The 22,558-nt window shown below is 45.6% G+C and overlaps 3 non-coding genes across 3 annotated transcripts; all 3 read left to right on the top strand.

Annotated features, from left to right (window-relative positions):
• Positions 1-3,902: 3,902 nt before the first annotated feature.
• Positions 3,903-3,975, top strand: TRNAF-GAA (transfer RNA phenylalanine (anticodon GAA)). The gene has a single exon. It is a non-coding gene; the product is annotated as a tRNA-Phe (tRNA).
• A 1,095-nt stretch (positions 3,976-5,070) lies between these two features.
• On the top strand, positions 5,071-5,143 carry TRNAF-GAA (transfer RNA phenylalanine (anticodon GAA)). Its single transcript has one exon. It is a non-coding gene; the product is annotated as a tRNA-Phe (tRNA).
• A 2,254-nt stretch (positions 5,144-7,397) lies between these two features.
• On the top strand, positions 7,398-7,470 carry TRNAF-GAA (transfer RNA phenylalanine (anticodon GAA)). Its single transcript has one exon. It is a non-coding gene; the product is annotated as a tRNA-Phe (tRNA).
• The last annotated feature ends 15,088 nt before the right edge of the window (positions 7,471-22,558 follow it).

The following is a 22,558-nucleotide window of genomic DNA, read 5'->3' as shown; positions in this document are numbered from 1 at the left end:
TGTAGTTCTTTTTCTCTATTCATCAAATTCTTTCCAACTGATCTACAACACAATCAATTTAACATAGACTTTGCTTTATGTCCTCCTTCTAAACTTGCTTCCACCTCTCTTACCTTCAGGTTTGACAATGAATATTTCCCATTTCATGCTTTTTTGTAAAGTAAACTCTTGTCTGCATTACCTTCCACTTCCCCTTGGACACAGATATCAGTAGTTAGATGACATTGCTTACCTACTCATGCCAAATATATCTGGGTAATATAGTGCTAGTCCATTCAGAGTTAAAAAAACAACTACCTAACCTGGATCCCAAAAATGCTATTTGCCCATTGCACCAGTTAATTGCGGAATGATACAGGACTCCTTAAAACATATCTCTACCATATGAGGTTAAAAATCCAGGTCCTACATCTATTTTGTTAAATGGTTTAAATTAAAGTGTGAAGACCACAGCTATAAGCAGGCCGAAATAGCTAAGTTGGGAGAGCGTTAGACTGAAGATCTAAAGGTCCCTGGTTCAATCCCGGGTTTCGGCACAGTTGAGAGGTTCCTTGCTTCTAACAAAATAGGTCTTGGAATCAGCTGTAGTACTTTTTTCTCTATCAACATTTTTATCAACTGATCTACAAAATGATCAATTCAACATAGACTTTGCTTTCTGTCCTCCTTTTAAACTTTCTTCCACCTATCTTGCCTTCAGGTTTGACAATGAATGTTTTCCATTTCGTCCTTTTTTGTAAAGTAAACTCTTGTCTGCATCACATTCCACTTCCCCTTGAACACAGATGTCAGTAGTCAGATGACATTGCTTACCTACTCATGCCAAATATATCTGGGTAATATAGTGCTAGTCCATTCAGAGTTAAAAAAACAACTACCTAACCTGGATCCCAAAAATGCTATTTACCCATTGCACCAGTTAACTGGGGAATGATACAGGACTCCTTAAAACATATCTCTACCATATGAGGTTAAAAATCCAGGTCCTGCATCTATTTTGTTAAATGGTTCAAATTAAAGTATGAAGACCCCAGCTATCAGAAGGCCGAAACAGCTCAGTTGGGAGAGTGTTAGACTGAAGATCTAAAGGTCCCTGGTTCAATCCCGGGTTTCGGCACAGTTGAGAGGTTCCTTGCTTCTAACAAAATAGGTCTTGGGATCAGCTGTAGTTCTTTTTCTCTATTCATCAAATTTTTTCCAACTGATCTACAACACAATCAATTTAACATAGACTTTGCTTTATGTCCTCCTTCTAAACTTGCTGCCACCTCTCTTACCTTCAGGTTTGACAATGAATATTTCCCATTTCATGCTTTTTTGTAAAGTAAACTCTTGTCTGCATTACCTTCCACTTCCCCTTGAACACAGATGTCAGTAGTCAGATGACATTGCTTACCTACTCATGCCAAATATATCTGGGTAATATAGTGCTAGTCCATTCAGAGTTAAAAAAACAACTACCTAACCTGGATCCAAAAAATGCTATTTACCCATTGCACCAGTTAATTGCGGAATGATACAGGACCCCTTAAAACATATCTCTACCATATGAGGTTAAAAATCCAGGTCCTGCATCTATTTTGTTAAATGGTTTAAATTAAAGTATGAAGACCACAGCTATAAGCAGGCCGAAATAGCTCAGTTGGGAGAACGTTAGACTGAAGATCTAAAGGTCCCTGGTTCAATCCCGAGTTTCGGCACAGTTGAGAGGTTCCTCGCTTCTAACAAAATAGGTCTTGGAATCAGCTGTAGTACTTTTTCTCTATTCATCAATTTTTTTCCAACTGATCTACAACACAATCAATTTAACATAGACTTTGCTTTATGTCCTCCTTCTAAACTTGCTTCCACCTCTCTTACCTTCAGGTTTGACAATGAATATTTCCCATTTCATGCTTTTTTGTAAAGTAAACTCTTGTCTGCATTACCTTCCACCTCCCCTTGAATACAGATGTCAGTAGTCAGATGACATTGCTTACCTACTCATGCCAAATATATCTGGATCCCAAAAATGCTATTTACCCATTGCACCAGTTAATTGTGGAATGATACAGGACTCCTTAAAACATATCTCTACCATATGAGGTTAAAAATCCAGGTCCTGCATCTATTTTGTTAAATGGTTTAAATTAAAGTATGAAGACCACAGCTATAAGCAGGCCGAAAAAGCTAAGTTGGGAGAGCATTAGACTGAAGATCTAAAGGTCCCTGGTTCAATCCCGGGTTTCGGCACAGTTGAGAGGTTCCTTGCTTCTAACAAAATAGGTCTTGGAATCAGCTGTAGTACTTTTTTGTCTATCAACGATTTTATCAACTGATCTACAAAATGATCAATTCAACATAGACTTTGCTTTCTGTCCTCCTTTTAAACTTTCTTCCACCTATCTTGCCTTCAGGTTTGACAATGAATGTTTTCCATTTCGTCCTTTTTTGTAAAGTAAACTCTTGTCTGCATCACATTCCACTTCCCCTTGAACACAGATGTCAGTAGTCAGATGACATTGCTTACCTACTCATGCCAAATATATCTGGGTAATATAGTGCTAGTCCATTCAGAGTTAAAAAAACAACTACCTAACCTGGATCCCAAAAATGCTATTTACCCATTGCACCAGTTAACTGGGGAATGATACAGGACTCCTTAAAACATATCTCTACCATATGAGGTTAAAAATCCAGGTCCTGCATCTATTTTGTTAAATGGTTCAAATTAAAGTATGAAGACCCCAGCTAGAAGGCCGAAACAGCTCAGTTGGGAGAGTGTTAGACTGAAGATCTAAAGGTCCCTGGTTCAATCCCGGGTTTCGGCACAGTTGAGAGGTTCCTTGCTTCTAACAAAATAGGTCTTGGGATCAGCTGTAGTTCTTTTTCTCTATTCATCAAATTTTTTCCAACTGATCTACAACACAATCAATTTAACATAGACTTTGCTTTATGTCCTCCTTCTAAACTTGCTGCCACCTCTCTTACCTTCAGGTTTGACAATGAATATTTCCCATTTCATGCTTTTTTGTAAAGTAAACTCTTGTCTGCATTACCTTCCACTTCCCCTTGAACACAGATGTCAGTAGTCAGATGACATTGCTTACCTACTCATGCCAAATATATCTGGGTAATATAGTGCTAGTCCATTCAGAGTTAAAAAAACAACTACCTAACCTGGATCCAAAAAATGCTATTTACCCATTGCACCAGTTAATTGCGGAATGATACAGGACCCCTTAAAACATATCTCTACCATATGAGGTTAAAAATCCAGGTCCTGCATCTATTTTGTTAAATGGTTTAAATTAAAGTATGAAGACCACAGCTATAAGCAGGCCGAAATAGCTCAGTTGGGAGAGCGTTAGACTGAAGATCTAAAGGTCCCTGTTTCAATCCCGGGTTTCGGCACAGTTGAGAGGTTCCTTGCTTCTAACAAAATAGGTCTTGGAATCAGCTGTAGTACTTTTTTCTCTATCAACATTTTTATCGAACTGATCTACAAAATGATCAATTCAACATAGACTTTGCTTTCTGTCCTCCTTTTAAACTTTCTTCCACCTATCTTGCCTTCAGGTTTGACTATGAATGTTTCCCATTTCGTCCTTTTTTGTAAAGTAAACTCTTGTCTGCATCACATTCCACTTCCCCTTGAACACAGATGTCAGTAGTCAGATGACATTGCTTACCTACTCATGCCAAATATATCTGGGTAATATAGTGCTAGTCCATTCAGAGTTAAAAAAACAACTACCTAACCTGGATCCCAAAAATGCTATTTACCCATTGCACCAGTTAACTGGGGAATGATACAGGACTCCTTAAAACATATCACTTCCATATGAGGTTAAAAATCCAGGTCATGCATCTATTTTGTTAAATGGTTCAAATTAAAGTATGAAGACAACAGATATCAGCAGGCCGAAATAGCTCAGTTGGGAGAGTGTTAGACTGAAGATCTAAAGGTCCCTGGTTCAATCCCGGGTTTCGGCACTGTTGAGAGGTTCTTTGCTTCTAACAAAATAGGTCTTAGAATCAGCTGTTGTCCTTTTTCTGTATTCATCAATTTTTTTCTAACTGATCTACAACACAATCAATTTAACATAGACTTTGCTTTCTGTCCTCCTTCTAGACTTGCTTCCAACTCTCTTGCCTTCAGGTTTGACTATGAATGTTTCCCATGTCATGCTTTTTTGTAAAGTAAACTCTGGTCTGCATTACCTTCCACTTCCCCTTGAACACAGATGTCAGTGGTCAGATGACATTGCTTACCTACTCAGGCAAAATACGTCTGGGTAATATAGTGCTAGTCCATACGGAGGTAAAAATAAAATGACCTAACCTGGATCCCAAAAATAGTATTTACCCATTGCACCAGTTAACTGCTGAATGATACAGGACTCCTTAAAACATATCTCTAACCTATAAGGTCAAATATCCAGGTCATGCATCTATTTTGTTAAATGGTTCAAATCAAAGTATGTAGACTACAGCTAGCAGGAGGCAGAAATAGCTCAGTTGGGAGACCGTTAGACTGAAGATCTAAAGGTCCCTGGTTTAATCCCGGGTTTCAGCACTGTTGAGAGGTTCCTTGCTTCTCACAAAATAAGTCTTGGAATCAGCTGTAGTACATTTTTCTCTATCAACATTTTTATCAACTGATCCACAAAATGATCAATTCAACATAGACTTTGCTTTCTGTCCTCCTTTTAAACTTTCTTCCACCTATCTTGCCTTCAGGTTTGACTATGAATGTTTCCCATTTCGTCCTTTTTTGTAAAGTAAACTCTTAAACTCTTGTCTGCATCACATTCCACTTCCCCTTGAACACAGATGTCAGTAGTCAGATGACATTGCTTACCTACTCATGCCAAATATATCTGGGTGTATGCTAGTCCATTCAGAGTTGAAAAAACAACTACCTAACCTGGATCCCAAAAATGCTATTTGCCCATTGCACCAGTTAATTGCGGAATGATACAGGACTCCTTAAAACATATCTCTACCATATGAGGTTAAAAATCCAGGTCCTACATCTATTTTGTTAAATGGTTTAAATTAAAGTGTGAAGACCACAGCTATAAGCAGGCCGAAATAGCTCAGTTGGGAGAGCGTTAGACTGAAGATCTAAAGGTCCCTGGTTCAATCCCGGGTTTCGGCACAGTCGAGAGGTTCCTTGCTTCTAACAAAATAGGTCTTGGAATCAGCTGTAGTACTTTTTCTCTATTCATCAAATTTTTTCCAACTGATCTACAACACAATCAATTTAACATAGACTTTGCTTTATGTCCTCCTTCTAAACTTGCTTCCACCTCTCTTACCTTCAGGTTTGACAATGAATATTTCCCATTTCATGCTTTTTTGTAAAGTAAACTCTTGTCTGCATTACCTTCCACTTCCCCTTGAACACAGATGTCAGTAGTCAGATGACATTGCTTACCTACTCATGCCAAATATATCTGGGTAATATAGTGCTAGTCCATTCAGAGTTAAAAAAACAACTACCTAACCTGGATCCCAAAAATGCTATTTGCCCATTGCACCAGTTAATTGCGGAATGATACAGGACTCCTTACAACATATCTCTACCATATGAGGTTAAAAATCCAGGTCCTGCATCTATTTTGTTAAATGGTTTAAATTAAAGTATGAAGACCACAGCTGTAAGCAGGCCGCAATATCTCAGTTGGGAGAGTGTTAGACTGAAGATCTAAAGGTCCCTGGTTCAATCCTGGGTTTCGGCACAGTTGAGAGGTTCCTTGCTTCTAAAAAAATAGGTCTTGGAATCAGCTGTAGTACTTTCTTCTCTATTAACATTTTTATCAACTGATCTACAAAATGATCAATTCAACATAGACTTTGCTTTCTGTCCTCCTTTTAAACTTTCTTCCACCTATCTTGCCTTCAGGTTTGACAATGAATGTTTCCCATTTCGTCCTTTTTTGTAAAGTAAACTCTTGTCTGCATCACATTCCACTTCCCCTTGAACACAGATGTCAGTAGTCAGATGACATTGCTTACCTACTCATGCCAAATATATCTAGGTAATATAGTGCTAGTCCATTCAGAGTTAAAAAAACAACTACCTAACCTGGATCCCAAAAATGCTATTTACCGATTGCACCAGTTAACTGGGGAATGATACAGGACTCCTCCAAACATATCTCTACCATATGAGGTTAAAAATCCAGGTCCTGCATCTATTTTTTTAAATGGTTCAAATTAAAGTATGAAGACCCCAGCTATCAGAAGGCCGAAATAGTTCAGTTGGGAGAGCGTTAGACTGAAGATCTAAAGGTCCCTGGTTCAATCCCGGGTTTCTGCACAGTTGATAGGTTCCTTGCTTCTAACAAAATAGGTTTTGGAATCAGCTGTAGTACTTTTTCTCTATTCATCAAATTTTTTCCAACTGATCTACAACACAATCAATTTAACATAGACTTTGCTTTATATCCTCCTTCTAAACTTGCTTCCACCTCTCTTACCTTCAGGTTTGACAATGAATATTTCCCATTTCATGCTTTTTTGTAAAGTAAACTCTTGTCTGCATTACCTTCCACTTCCCCTTGAACACAGATGTCAGTAGTCAGATGACATTGCTTACCTACTCATGCCAAATATATCTGGGTAATATAGTGCTAGTCCATTCAGAGTTAAAAAAACAACTACCTAACCTGGATCCCAAAAATGCTATTTACCCATTGCACCAGTTAATTGCAGAATGATACAGGACTCCTTAAAACATATCTCACCATATGAGGTTAAAAATCCAGGTCCTGCATCTATTTTGTTAAATGGTTTAAATTAAAGTGTGAAGACCACAGCTATAAGCAGGCCGAAATAGCTAAGTTGGGAGAGCGTTAGACTGAAGATCTAAAGGTCCCTGGTTCAATCCCGGGTTTCGGCACAGTTGAGAGGTTCCTTGCTTCTAACAAAATAGGTCTTGGGATCAGCTGTAGTACTTTTTTCTCTATCAACATTTTTATCAACTGATCTACAAAATGATCAATTCAACATAGACTTTGCTTTCTGTCCTCCTTTTAAACTTTCTTCCACCTATCTTGCCTTCAGGTTTGACTATGAATGTTTTCCATTTCGTCCTTTTTTGTAAAGTAAACTCTTGTCTGCATCACATTCCACTTTCCCTTGAACACAGATGTCAGTAGTCAGATGACATTGCTTACCTACTCATGCCAAATATATCTGGGTAATATAGTGCTAGTCCATTCAGAGTTAAAAAAACAACTACCTAACCTGGATCCCAAAAATGCTATTTACCCATTGCACCAGTTAACTGGGGAATGATACAGGACTCCTTAAAACATATCTCTACCATATGAGGTTAAAAATCCAGGTCCTGCATCTATTTTGTTAAATGGTTCAAATTAAAGTATGAAGACCCCAGCTATCAGAAGGCCGAAATAGCTCAGTTGGGAGAGTGTTAGACTGAAGATCTAAAGGTCCCTGGTTCAATCCCGGGTTTCGGCACAGTTGAGAGGTTCCTTGCTTCTAACAAAATAGGTCTTGGGATCAGCTGTAGTTCTTTTTCTCTATTCATCAAATTTTTTCCAACTGATCTACAACACAATCAATTTAACATAGACTTTGCTTTATGTCCTCCTTCTAAACTTGCTTCCACCTCTCTTACCTTCAGGTTTGACAATGAATATTTCCCATTTCATGCTTTTTTGTAAAGTAAACTCTTGCCTGCATTACCTTCCACTTCCCCTTGAACACAGATGTCAGTAGTCAGATGACATTGCTTACCTACTCATGCCAAATATATCTGGGTAATATAGTGCTAGTCCATTCAGAGTTAAAAAAACAACTACCTAACCTGGATCCAAAAAATGCTATTTACCCATTGCACCAGTTAATTGCGGAATGATACAGGACCCCTTAAAACATATCTCTACCATATGAGGTTAAAAATCCAGGTCCTGCATCTATTTTGTTAAATGGTTTAAATTAAAGTATGAAGACCACAGCTATAAGCAGGCCGAAATAGCTCAGTTGGGAGAACGTTAGACTGAACATCTAAAGGTCCCTGGTTCAATCCCGAGTTTCGGCACAGTTGAGAGGTTCCTTGCTTCTAACAAAATAGGTCTTGGAATCAGCTGTAGTACTTTTTCTCTATTCATCAAATTATTTCCAACTGATCTACAACACAATCAATTTAACATAGACTTTGCTTTATGTCCTCCTTCTAAACTTGCTTCCACCTCTCTTACCTTCAGGTTTGACAATGAATATTTCCCATTTCATGCTTTTTTGTAAAGTAAACTCTTGTCTGCATTACCTTCCACTTCCCCTTGAACACAGATGTCAGTAGTCAGATGACATTGCTTACCTACTCATGCCAAATATATCTGGGTAATATGGTGCTAGTCCATTCAGAGTTAAAAAAACAACTACCTAACCTGGATCCCAAAAATGCTATTTACCCATTGCACCAGTTAACTGCGGAATGATACAGGACTCCTGGAAAGGGGCGACCATTCGGTCCCCCCGAACGTATGGTGGAGTACCACGATCCCCCCGGGAAGCCATCTTGGGCGGGAGGCGAGCCTCGGCTGGTATGCCCGAAGCGGCGTAGCCGGGGCGCGCCTTTTTCCCGCCCTGGAGTGGGTTGGCCTAGACACTGACGCGGCCGGCCACGCCCTTTGGGGCAGGCAGGGGCGGGTTTACGCCCGCCCTGAAGACGGATAAAAGGAGCAACAAGCCAAGAAAGCATCCTCTTGTTCCTGTGCTCTGAAGCTGCACCTCCTCGCTGCACGTGAGCTCGAGACGGAACGAAGAGCCAATTTTGAATGATAAAAACTTAACTTGGGATTGTTATGATTCTGTGTCTTGGTCCAAAATGGAAGATACTGGGATGTTGAAATTGCCATTGGTGGGGAGTAGCGCGGGTGAACCCTCCCGCCAATATGCGGGGACGCCCTTTCGAGCAGGTACGAGTAACGACAATCACTCGAGGCCGATCGGCAACACAGGTAAAAGGGGGATTTGTTGGAACTTTAACAGAGGTAAATGTACGAGGCCCCAGGGGTCCTGCAAATTTAGGCACGAATGTGGTGGGTGTGGGCAACCATCCCATCCTGAGTTCATGTGCAGAGCCAAAACGGGCGATAACGGGGGTAGAGGGGGCGCCAAACAGGTCAGATATAGCCCGAGGGGCGCCTTTACCTACTCCGGTTGATACCATGGCAATGATTCCCTGGCTCAGCGAATACCCGGATCACGCTTCCGCTGGGGTGTTGCGGAACGGGTTTTCATATGGTTTCCGCATCCCAGTGGGGGAGTTTCAGGGTATCGCGAAATGTAAAAACCAAATATCGGTCTTGCAACATACGACCGTAGTACAGGAAAAGATCCGGAAAGAGGTTACTCGAGGTCGAGTCGCCGGTCCATTTAATGTGCCACCAGTTGCTAATTTTGTTTGTTCCCCCTTAGGGGTGGTCCCCAAGAAGGACCCGGGTGAGTTTCGGCTGATACATAATTTATCAGCCCCACGTGGTCTTTCAGTGAACGATGCGATAGACCCGGAAGTATGTTCGGTGTGGTACGCATCCTTCGATGGGGCCGTAGCCATATTGAATCGCCTGGGGCCCGGGGCGCTGATGGCAAAATGTGATATTGAGTCAGCGTTCCGGTTGCTCCCGGTACATCCAGACGACCAGCTCTCCTTGGTTTCATGTTTCAGGGTCACTATTACATGGATCGGTGTATGCCAATGGGGTGCTCTATATCTTGTGCCTATTTTGAAAAGTTCAGTTGCTTCCTGGAATGGGTCTTCACTAAGAAGACGGGGTTTCAACATGTAATGCATTATCTCGATGACTTTTTGTTTCTGGGGGCAGCCGGGGATCCGGAATGTGGACAGGCTTTGACTGAATTTGGTGTCTTGATGAATCAGTTTGGCGTGCCATTGGCACCAGGTAAGACTATGGGTCCCTCGACTTGCCTCGAGTTTCTGGGGATCGAGCTCGACTCTGAAGAAGGTTGTTTTCGTTTACCACGAGACAAAGTGTTAAGATTCAGGGCATGCTTGCAAACGTGTATAAGTGAGTCTAAGGTTAAGCTACATCAATTACAACAATTGGTGGGACAGTTGAATTTTGCCCTGAGAGTAATACCGATGGCCCGCCCCTTTTCCCGCTCGATCGCTCAAGCCATGGTCGGCCTGAAGGAAGGTCATCACCGCACGAGGCTCTCGGCAGAGGTTTGCCAGGACATGCGCATTTGGTTGGCATTTCTGGCGGATTTCAACGGTCGAATTGTCTGGAACAAACCGGCGGTGTCCTCTGAGGAGCTGGGGCTGTGGACAGATTCGGCAGGGAGCATTGGTTTTGGTGCCATATTCGGCACTCAGTGGTCAGCACAAAAATGGCCGTCGTGGTGGCATGATGATGGACTGACAAGTAACATTGCTTTTCTGGAACTTTTTCCCATTCTGGTGGCCCTGAGAACTTGGCCCGAGGGGTTCAGAGATCACTCTGTGGTATTCTGGTCTGATAACATGACCGTGGTTGAGTGTATCAATAGCCAGGCAGCACGATGCAAATGGATTCTGAGATTGCTCAAGGAAATTGTATTATTGTGTATGCAATTGAATGTGCTATTTAAGGCAAGACATGGGCCGGGGGTAATGAACCAGGTGGCTGATGCGCTTTCTCGTTTCCGTATGCAGGCCTTCTGGGGTTTTCTGCCCACAGCGGACCCGGTGGCGGCACCCTTTCCCGAAGCTCTCTGGTCTCTCGGTGCCCCGAACTTCGTAACCTCGTGGGAGAGAGCTTAGCACCCAGGACAAGGAAGGCATACCAAGGGGCGTTTCGATCCTACTGGGCCTTTGTGGGGGATGCTAGGAGGGAGCTTTGGGGCCAGGAAGACTTAGTAGTCGATTTTCTGCTGTCCTTACATCGGGCAGGCAAATCGGTGGCTACGGCCCAGAGGCATCGAGCCACCATTTCCTTTATGGCAAGGGCTCATGGGTTCCAGGACCCGACTGCGTCTTTTGTTGTGCAAAAGGCGCTACGTGGGTGGCAACGCCTTGAGGGTCGCAGAGTAGATGAAAGGCGCCCGATAGGTCTGGATAGGTTGGCTTTGTTGTTATCTGTACTTCCTGCAACATGTTCATCCCAGTATGAAGCAGTGTTATTCCGAGCCGCTTTTGTGCTAGCATTCCATGGGGCTATGCGGGTAAGCGAGTTAGTGGCAAGGAACAAGCAGGATACCTTGGGGGGACTGTGCCGAGAGCACGTTCAGGTCAGAGGGGGGACAATGACTGTCTCGTTCGTCAGGTCCAAGACCGATCAGGGTGCTGTGGGTAATTGCATAATCATACAAAGGATTCCCGGGTCCTCCATGTGCCCGGTGAGTTGTGTAGAGGAATATTTAGCACAAAGGGTGGCATCATGGGGGGGGACCTTGTTGAGACACGCTGACGCCACCCCACTGACGAGGTTTCAGTTTCAGCGGGTGCTTGCGATGTCGATTGCCGCTGCGGGCTTGAACCCGGGCGAGTTTGGGACCCATTCCTTTCGGATAGGGGCTGCTACAGAGGCTACAGCCAGGGGTCTGAATGTCGAACAAGTTAAACGTGTGGGGCGTTGGTCCTCCAACTGTTATAAAAGGTATGTGCGGTTGCACATGTTGTGAAGCTGTAACGATGTACTCACGCTTCTTGTTTTTGTTTGGTTTCAGTTGCGCAAGCCTACGAGGCGGGGCGGACTATGCAGTCGACCCAACACCGGGCCAGCGGTCAGACATCACCGGCTGTGAAAAAGGAGGTGTGGGTCGTGGGCCACTCATACGTGAGGCGTGCTGTGGACGTATTCAAAGCAGGTGACATGATTCACGTGGCTGGGGAATACGGGTACAGTGTGTCCTTCTACGGAAGGGGCGGACTCTGTATTGACCAGTTTCAATCATTTTTCGAGGGTTTGCTAGGGCGGACGAGGTCACCGCCGTCTATAGTCATAGTACATCTTGGGGGCAATGATTTGGTCACCACTGGTAGACGACTTCTTCTTGAAGCGATGCTTTCCACTGTAAGTTGGTTAACGAGGAGAGTTCCAGGGTGCACGATTGCATGGTCCCATATGATCCCACGAAAAGTATGGCGGGGGGCTATTTCTGTATCTGCTCTGAATCATTCAGTAAGAAAAATTAATAACAAAGTGAGTAGATTGTTCCGTTCCAATACACTGCATTCTATTTCGCATGGTTGTATTACTGGTGACAGTATGTATGTGGGGGATGGTGTTCACTTGTCCCGGGTGGGGAACGAGTTACTCATAGGAGACTTGATAGCTTGGCTAAAAACTTTAAGACATGACCTTTAGGTAGGAGTGTTGTGGGGGGTCCGGATAGCCGGTCAACTATCCGGCCTGTGGCGGTAAGGTCATGATCGGTGAGCACTAATTGGAAGATCCCTATGAGTGGGCGTCACCCATTACGGATGGGAGCGCTCGAGGGAGGTGGCCATTGGCCCCTCAACGGGGAGGCGGTCCCTTCTAAGGATGGGCCGCCGAAAGGAAAGGAAAGGCGGTCAAGGCCCCTTCCTGGGTAGGAGGGGCTACAGCCCCCTCCTGGAGAATTTCCCGGGGCCAGGACATCTGCGACGGCAGATGTGGTAAGTTGTGTGGGGTTTGGGGGGGTCTACGCTACCTTCTAGATACCTCACACGAGTCCTCGGACGACCTTTAAGTGGCGTCGAGTTTATTGGGGCCCCCGTCAAGTCAAGGGAAATTGGTAGTTGCACTTGAGGTACACCTCTGTGCGGTCGCCCCTCACAAGTGAGGGGGATATTTCTGGTTTAGGGATCTTGACACCGGTTACGACCTTGCCGTTGGCCCTTAAACGTTAGGATGTACAATTTCAAATTGCAAGTTAATATTTTGTAGGATGTTAGTTCGGCTAGGAGAACCTTTGTATTAGAGAATATGTTAAGGTTAGCCAAACATCGCAAATGTGGTAATGAAATTGTACATAATATGAAACTGTTATTTTAATGTTTTAATTTTTGTTTCATATTTTAATAAATACGGCCGGGAGGGTCACTCCCTCCCGTCTTCCAAAAGTTCAGAACTGTTTCCGGTTTCCCATCCTTGGGGATTGTGTTGAGAGGGGGTGGCGGGTATCTCAGCCATATGGAAAGGGGCGACCATTCGGTCCCCCCGAACGTATGGTGGAGTACCACGATCCCCCCGGGAAGCCATCTTGGGCGGGAGGCGAGCCTCGGCTGGTATGCCCGAAGCGGCGTAGCCGGGGCGCGCCTTTTTCCCGCCCTGGAGTGGGTTGGCCTAGACACTGACGCGGCCGGCCACGCCCTTTGGGGCAGGCAGGGGCGGGTTTACGCCCGCCCTGAAGACGGATAAAAGGAGCAACAAGCCAAGAAAGCATCCTCTTGTTCCTGTGCTCTGAAGCTGCACCTCCTCGCTGCACGTGAGCTCGAGACGGAACGAAGAGCCAATTTTGAATGATAAAAACTTAACTTGGGATTGTTATGATTCTGTGTCTTGGTCCAAAATGGAAGATACTGGGATGTTGAAATTGCCATTGGTGGGGAGTAGCGCGGGTGAACCCTCCCGCCAATATGCGGGGACGCCCTTTCGAGCAGGTACGAGTAACGACAATCACTCGAGGCCGATCGGCAACACAGGTAAAAGGGGGATTTGTTGGAACTTTAACAGAGGTAAATGTACGAGGCCCCAGGGGTCCTGCAAATTTAGGCACGAATGTGGTGGGTGTGGGCAACCATCCCATCCTGAGTTCATGTGCAGAGCCAAAACGGGCGATAACGGGGGTAGAGGGGGCGCCAAACAGGTCTGATATAGTCCGAGGGGCGCCTTTACCTACTCCGGTTGATACCATGGCAATGATTCCCTGGCTCAGCGAATACCCGGATCACGCTTCCGCTGGGGTGTTGCGGAACGGGTTTTCATATGGTTTCCGCATCCCAGTGGGGGAGTTTCAGGGTATCGCGAAATGTAAAAACCAAATATCGGTCTTGCAACATACGACCGTAGTACAGGAAAAGATCCGGAAAGAGGTTACTCGAGGTCGAGTCGCCGGTCCATTTAATGTGCCACCAGTTGCTAATTTTGTTTGTTCCCCCTTAGGGGTGGTCCCCAAGAAGGACCCGGGTGAGTTTCGGCTGATACATAATTTATCAGCCCCACGTGGTCTTTCAGTGAACGATGCGATAGACCCGGAAGTATGTTCGGTGCGGTACGCATCCTTCGATGGGGCCGTAGCCATATTGAATCGCCTGGGGCCCGGGGCGCTGATGGCAAAATGTGATATTGAGTCAGCGTTCCGGTTGCTCCCGGTACATCCAGACGACCAGCGTCTCCTTGGTTTCATGTTTCAGGGTCACTATTACATGGATCGGTGTATGCCAATGGGGTGCTCTATATCTTGTGCCTATTTTGAAAAGTTCAGTTGCTTCCTGGAATGGGTCTTCACTAAGAAGACGGGGTTTCAACATGTAATGCATTATCTCGATGACTTTTTGTTTCTGGGGGCAGCCGGGGATCCGGAATGTGGACAGGCTTTGACTGAATTTTGTGTCTTGATGAATCAGTTTGGCGTGCCATTGGCACCAGGTAAGACTATGGGTCCCTCGACTTGCCTCGAGTTTCTGGGGATCGAGCTCGACTCTGAAGAAGGTTGTTTTCATTTACCACGAGACAAAGTGTTAAGATTCAGGGCATGCTTGCAAACGTGTATAAGTGAGTCTAAGGTTAAGCTACATCAATTACAACAATTGGTGGGGCAGTTGAATTTTGCCCTGAGAGTAATACCGATGGCCCGCCCCTTTTCCCGCTCGATCGCTCAAGCCATGGTCGGCCTGAAGGAAGGTCATCACCGCACGAGGCTCTCGGCAGAGGTTTGCCAGGACATGCGCATTTGGTTGGCATTTCTGGCGGATTTCAACGGTCGAATTGTCTGGAACAAACCGGCGGTGTCCTCTGAGGAGCTGGGGCTGTGGACAGATTCGGCAGGGAGCATTGGTTTTGGTGCCATATTCGGCACTCAGTGGTCGGCACAAAAATGGCCGTCGTGGTGGCATGATGATGGACTGACAAGTAACATTGCTTTTCTGGAACTTTTTCCCATTCTGGTGGCCCTGAGAACTTGGCCCGAGGGGTTCAGAGATCACTCTGTGGTATTCTGGTCTGATAACATGACCGTGGTTGAGTGTATCAATAGCCAGGCAGCACGATGCAAATGGATTCTGAGATTGCTCAAGGAAATTGTATTATTGTGTATGCAATTGAATGTGCTATTTAAGGCAAGACATGTGCCGGGGGTAATGAACCAGGCGGCTGATGCGCTTTATCGTTTCCGTATGCAGGCCTTCTGGGGTTTTCTGCCCACAGCGGACCCGGTGGCGGCACCCTTTCCCGAAGCTCTCTGGTCTCTCGGTGCCCCGAACTTCGTAACCTCGTGGGAGAGAGCTTAGCACCCAGGACAAGGAAGGCATACCAAGGGGCGTTTCGATCCTACTGGGCCTTTGTGGGGGATGCTAGGAGGGAGCTTTGGGGCCAGGAAGACTTAGTAGTCGATTTTCTGCTGTCCTTACATCGGGCAGGCAAATCGGTGGCTACGGCCCAGAGGCATCGAGCCGCCATTTCCTTTATGGCAAGGGCTCATGGGATCCAGGACCTGACTGCGTCTTTTGTTGTGCAAAAGGCGCTACGTGGGTGGCAACGCCTTGAGGGTCGCAGAGTAGATGAAAGGCGCCCGATAGGTCTGGATAGGTTGGCTTTGTTGTTATCTGTACTTCCTGCAACATGTTCATCCCAGTATGAAGCAGTGTTATTCCGAGCCGCTTTTGTGCTAGCATTCCATGGGGCTATGCGGGTAAGCGAGTTAGTGGCAAGGAACAAGCAGGATACCTTGGGGGGACTGTGCCGAGAGCACGTTCAGGTCAGAGGGGGGACAATGACTGTCTCGTTCGTCAGGTCCAAGACCGATCAGGGTGCTGTGGGTAATTGCATAATCATACAAAGGATTCCCGGGTCCTCCATGTGCCCGGTGAGTTGTGTAGAGGAATATTTAGCACAAAGGGTGGCATCATGGGGGGGGACCTTGTTGAGACACGCTGACGCCACCCCACTGACGAGGTTTCAGTTTCAGCGGGTGCTTGCGATGTCGATTGCCGCTGCGGGCTTGAACCCGGGCGAGTTTGGGACCCATTCCTTTCGGATAGGGGCTGCTACAGAGGCTACAGCCAGGGGTCTGAATGTCGAACAAGTTAAACGTGTGGGGCGTTGGTCCTCCAACTGTTATAAAAGGTATGTGCGGTTGCACATGTTGTGAAGCTGTAACGATGTACTCACGCTTCTTGTTTTTGTTTGGTTTCAGTTGCGCAAGCCTACGAGGCGGGGCGGACTATGCAGTCGACCCAACACCGGGCCAGCGGTCAGACATCACCGGCTGTGAAAAAGGAGGTGTGGGTCGTGGGCCACTCATACGTGAGGCGTGCTGTGGACGTATTCAAAGCAGGTGACATGATTCACGTGGCTGGGGAATACGGGTACAGTGTGTCCTTCTACGGAAGGGGCGGACTCTGTATTGACCAGTTTCAATCATTTTTCGAGGGTTTGCTAGGGCGGACGAGGTCACCGCCGTCTATAGTCATAGTACATCTTGGGGGCAATGATTTGGTCACCACTGGTAGACGACTTCTTCTTGAAGCGATGCTTTCCACTGTAAGTTGGTTAGCGAGGAGAGTTCCAGGGTGCACGATTGCATGGTCCCATATGATCCCATGAAAAGTATGGCGGGGGGCTATTTCTGTGTCTGCTCTGAATCATTCAGTAAGAAAAATTAATAACAAAGTGAGTAGATTGTTCCGTTCCAATACACTGCATTCTATTTCGCATGGTTGTATTACTGGTGACAGTATGTATGTGGGGGATGGTGTTCACTTGTCCCGGGTGGGGAACGAGTTACTCATAGGAGACTTGATAGCTTGGCTAAAAACTTTAAGACATGACCTTTAGGTAGGAGTGTTGTGGGGGGTCCGGATAGCCGGTCAACTATCCGGCCTGTGGCGGTAAGGTCATGATCGGTGAGCACTAATTGGAAGATCCCTATGAGTGGGCGTCACCCATTACGGATGGGAGCGCTCGAGGGAGGTGGCCATTGGCCCCTCAACGGGGAGGCGGTCCCTTCTAAGGATGGGCCGCCGAAAGGAAAGGAAAGGCGGTCAAGGCCCCTTCCTGGGTAGGAGGGGCTACAGCCCCCTCCTGGAGAATTTCCCGGGGCCAGGACATCTGCGACGGCAGATGTGGTAAGTTGTGTGGGGTTTGGGGGGGGTCTACGCTACCTTCTAGATACCTCACACGAGTCCTCGGACGACCTTTAAGTGGCGTCGAGTTTATTGGGGCCCCCGTCAAGTCAAGGGAAATTGGTAGTTGCACTTGAGGTACACCTCTGTGCGGTCGCCCCTCACAAGTGAGGGGGATATTTCTGGTTTAGGGATCTTGACACCGGTTACGACCTTGCCGTTGGCCCTTAAACGTTAGGATGTACAATTTCAAATTGCAAGTTAATATTTTGTAGGATGTTAGTTCGGCTAGGAGAACCTTTGTATTAGAGAATATGTTAAGGTTAGCCAAACATCGCAAATGTGGTAATGAAATTGTACATAATATGAAACTGTTATTTTAATGTTTTAATTTTTGTTTCATATTTTAATAAATACGGCCGGGAGGGTCACTCCCTCCCGTCTTCCAAAAGTTCAGAACTGTTTCCGGTTTCCCATCCTTGGGGATTGTGTTGAGAGGGGGTGGCGGGTATCTCAGCCATATGGAAAGGGGCGACCATTCGGTCCCCCCGAATGTATGGTGGAGTACCACGATCCCCCCGGGAAGCCATCTTGGGCGGGAGGCGAGCCTCGGCTGGTATGCCCGAAGCGGCGTAGCCGGGGCGCGCCTTTTTCCCGCCCTGAAGTGGGTTGGCCTAGACACTGACGCGGCCGGCCACGCCCTTTGGGGCAGGCAGGGGCGGGTTTACGCCCGCCCTGAAGACGGATAAAAGGAGCAACAAGCCAAGAAAGCATCCTCTTGTTCCTGTGCTCTGAAGCTGCACCTCCTCGCTGCACGTGAGCTCGAGACGGAACGAAGAGCCAATTTTGACCCACCCACCAGCCCCTGAGGACAGCTACTTGTTTTGAATAAAGTTTAGATGTGGTAACTCTATTTTCTTTCAGGTTGTGATGACTGTCGTGATATTTTGAATCTGCAATAAAGATGGTCACTTTCTGGATGTTTTCAAATAAAGTATTTGCACTAGTGTTGATCAGTAAGCATGCTTATAATAAATTATAATTGTTTTGTAATTTAGTAATTTAGATAGCTTTGTCGTATTTATTGTCGGGCGGTAAGGTCATGATCGGTGAGCACTAATTGGAAGATCCCTATGAGGGGGCGTCACCCATTACGGATGGGAGCGCTCGAGGGAGGTGGCCATTGGCCCCTCAACGGGGAGGCGGTCCCTTCTAAGGATGGGCCGCCGAAAGGAAAGGAAAGGCGGTCAAGGCCCCTTCCTGGGTAGGAGGGGCTACAGCCCCCTCCTGGAGAATTTCCCGGGGCCAGGACATCTGCGACGGCAGATGTGGTAAGTTGTGTGGGGTTTGGGGGGGGGTCTACGCTACCTTCTAGACACCTCACACGAGTCCTCGGATGACCTTTAAGTGGCGTCGAGTTTATTGGGGCCCCCGTCAAGTCAAGGGAAATTGGTAGTTGCACTTGAGGTACACCTCTGTGCGGTCGCCCCTCACAAGTGAGGGGGATATTTCTGGTTTAGGGATCTTGACACCGGTTACGACCTTGCCGTTGGCCCTTAAACGTTAGGATGTACAATTTCAAATTGCAAGTTAATATTTTGTAGGATGTTAGTTCGGCTAGGAGAACCTTTGTATTAGAGAATATGTTAAGGTTAGCCAAACATCGCAAATGTGGTAATGAAATTGTACATTGCTTATACCCTCAGGCGTCAAGGCGCTCAAACCATTATTGAAAAAGTGAAGAGTGAAGAACTAAACCGGATACAGAGAAGAATGAATTAGTGAGAGAAAAGCCAGGTTTTCAAAAGTTTGCGAAACTGGAACAGCGTGGTGCTTTGTCTGATGTTGAGAGGCAAAGTATTCCAAAGTTTAGGGGCCGCCACCAGAAAGCGACGGTCCCCCCAAGACACTGTTTTGGTGCGTGGAACAAGCAGCTGGTTAAAGGCAGCTGAGCGTAGAGCTCTAGTGGGCTTGTAGATTTGCAGTTTGTCTCGTAGGAAAAATGGTCCTTGGTCATTGAGTGTTTTAAAAACTATACAGAGAGCCTTAAAGTGGACTCTTTTTTGTACAGTCAGCCAGTGGAGATCTTTTATGTTTTTGGCAATGGGTTCGAACTTTGTTTTGCCGGTGATAAGGCGGGCTGCTGCATTTTGTATAGTTTGCAATTTTATAGTGACACGGGTTTGCGCGTTGAGAAATAAACCATTACAATAGTCCAAGGATGAGAGGACAAGGGCAGAAACAAGTGTCTTAATTGCAGATTCGGGAAGAAAAGGACGAATTTTGCGAATCATTTTTAGTTTTAGGTGCGCAGTAGATGCAGTCTTGTTGGCATGATCCATAAAGTTCAGTCCATCATCGAAAACAATCCCCAGGTTCCTGACCTTGGAAGTTGGTATAGGAGGTGTGCCAAAGGACTCCGGCCACCAGGTGGTGGACCAGGCTGGAGATAATGGACCGAAAATGAGTACCTCAGTTTTTTCTGAGTTTAACTTTAAACAGTTTTTCGCCATCCAGTCTCCTATATCTAGGAGCCCTATCTTGAATTTTTCAGCTACTTGCTCTCCGTCACCTTTGATCGCCAACACTAGTTGGGTGTCGTCGGCGTACGAGGTAAGGCTCATCCCGTGTGCTTTGATGGTCTTAGCTAGGTCCGACACATAGATGTTGAAGAGTGTCGGACTAAGGGATGAGCCTTGAGGAACACCACAGGGGGCGGAGAGTTGTGCTGATTGAAAGGGTCCTAGGGTGACCGCCTGCGTTCTATTGGCAAGGAAAGAGGCAATTAGATTTTTGGCCGTATGACAGATGCCTAATCCTTGGACACGGTCGACCAAGATGTTGTGGTCGACCGTGTCGAAGGCCGCTGATAGATCTAGCAGCACCAGTATGGCAGTGCCACCTTGGTCCCTGATGACCCTGATGTCATCAGCGGCTTTGATCAGGGCGGTCTCAGTCCCGTGATGTTTCCGAAATCCAAACTGTGTATTGTCCAGGAGCTGGTGCACTTCAATAAACTCAGAGATCTGGGTATTCATGATCTTTTCAATTGTCTTTGCCAAAAATGGAAGACTTGCAATTGGACGATAATTTTTTAGCTCATTTTTGTCGAGCGAGGGTTTTTTTAGCAGCGGCTTTAGCAAAGTGTTTTTGAGCGGGTCGGGGTAATGACCTGACTGCAAAATCAAATTACAGACCTGCGTGAGTGCTGGTGTGATGACGTCAAGGACTGGTGTGAGGACCGATAAAGGGCAGGGGTCTAGGGGTGAGCCTGATTTGATGGTCAGAAGTGTGTTTTTTATTTGCTCTTGAGTGACTGGTTGAAAACAGGAAAAGGCATTAGCAGAGGGGGAGGTGAAGGCAGGATTAGGGACCGGGAGCAATTTGGAAGAGAATGCTTGATAGATGTCGTCTACTTTGGTGTAGAAAAACGCTGCGAGGGAGTCACACAGTGACTGCGACGGGGGGGGGGCGTAAGATCCGGGGAGTTACCTGATAGCGTTTTAGTAATGGAAAATAATTGCTTGCTGGAATTTCTGGCCTGCTCAATTTGGACGGTGTAATATTCTCTTTTGGCTTGTGCAATCATGTTTTTATATAGAGCTACAGCCTCTCTATAGGCAGACTTGCTATCTGCGTTATAATCTTTCCTCCAGATTCTCTCCTTGCTGCGGTTGATCTGTTTTTGTGTCCTGAGTTTATCGTTATACCAAGGAGCGGTAGGTTTAGCTCTGTTGCTAGAATGTTCCTTGGAAGGGGCTGCTTGGTAAGATGCCTTGCCAATCCATTCATATAGTTGCTGAAGAGCTAGGTTGGGGTCAGTGGCAAACTCTGGGCAGGTTTGTGAAAGTGTTAGTTTAAAATGTTCTAAATTGATGTTTTTCCAGTCTTTAAACGGTAATTTGGGTGCCAGAGGGGGGTTATTGTTACAGTCCTTGCAGGAGGTGATATTAGCAAAGATTGCAAAATGATCTGTCCACTGCATGGGCAGAATGTTTGTGATATGGAGACCTTCTAGATTGGAGAAAATAGGGTCCAAAATGTGGCCAGCTTGGTGCGTAGGAGACTTAACAAGCTGGTTAAGCCCTAAGTTGCCTAAGTCAGTGGTGAGGGCAACGGAGTCAGCTAGATGATCGAGATCTAGATGAAAGTTCAAATCACCGAGAACAGTGAAGCTAGTTTCCATAGCTACCGATTCCAATATGGTGTTTATGTTGGACAGAAAAGTGGTACATAATATGAAACTGTTATTTTAATGTTTTAATTTTTGTTTCATATTTTAATAAATACGGCCGGGAGGGTCACTCCCTCCCGTCTTCCAAAAGTTGAGAACTGTTTCCGGTTTCCCATCCTTGGGGATTGTGTTGAGAGGGGGTGGCGGGTATCTCAGCCATATTAAAACATATCTCTACCATATGAGGTTAAAAATCCAGGTCCTGCATCTATTTTGTTAAATGGTTCAGATTAAAGTATGAAGACCCCAGCTATCAGAAGGCCGAAATAGCTCAGTTGGGAGAGCGTTAGACTGAAGATCTAAAGGTCCCTGGTTCAATCCTGGGTTTTGGCACAGTTGAGAGGTTCCTTGCTTCTAACAAAATAGGTCTTGGAATCAGCTGTAGTACTTTTTCTCTATTCATCAAATTTTTTCCAACTGATCTACAACACAATCAATTTAACATAGACTTTGCTTTATGTCCTCCTTCTAAACTTGCTTCCACCTCTCTTACCTTCAGGTTTGACAATGAATATTTCCCATTTCATGCTTTTTTGTAAAGTAAACTCTTGTCTGCATTACCTTCCACTTCCCCTTGAACACAGATGTCAGTAGTCAGATGACATTGCTTACCTACTCATGCCAAATATATCTGGGTAATATAGTGCTAGTCCATTCAGAGTTAAAAAAACAACTACCTAACCTGGATCCCCAAAATGCTATTTACCCATTGCACCAGTTAATTGCGGAATGATACAGGACTCCATAAAACATATCTCTACCATATGAGGTTAAAAATCCAGGTCCTGCATCTATTTTGTTAAATGGTTTAAATTAAAGTATGAAGACCACAGCTATAAGCAGGCCGAAATAGCTCAGTTGGGAGAGCGTTAGACTGAAGACCTAAAGGTCCCTGTTTCAATCCCGGGTTTCGGCACAGTTGAGAGGTTCCTTGCTTCTAACAAAATAGGTCTTGGAATCAGCTGTAGTACTTTTTTCTCTATCAACATTTTTATCAACTGATCTACAAAATGATCAATTCAAGATAGACTTTGCTTTCT

The sequence above is a fragment of the Lissotriton vulgaris genome, chromosome 8 (assembly GCF_964263255.1).
Source record: "Lissotriton vulgaris chromosome 8, aLisVul1.2, whole genome shotgun sequence".
Taxonomy (NCBI): domain Eukaryota; kingdom Metazoa; phylum Chordata; class Amphibia; order Caudata; family Salamandridae; genus Lissotriton; species Lissotriton vulgaris.
This window is presented reverse-complemented; position numbering and strand designations above follow the sequence as displayed.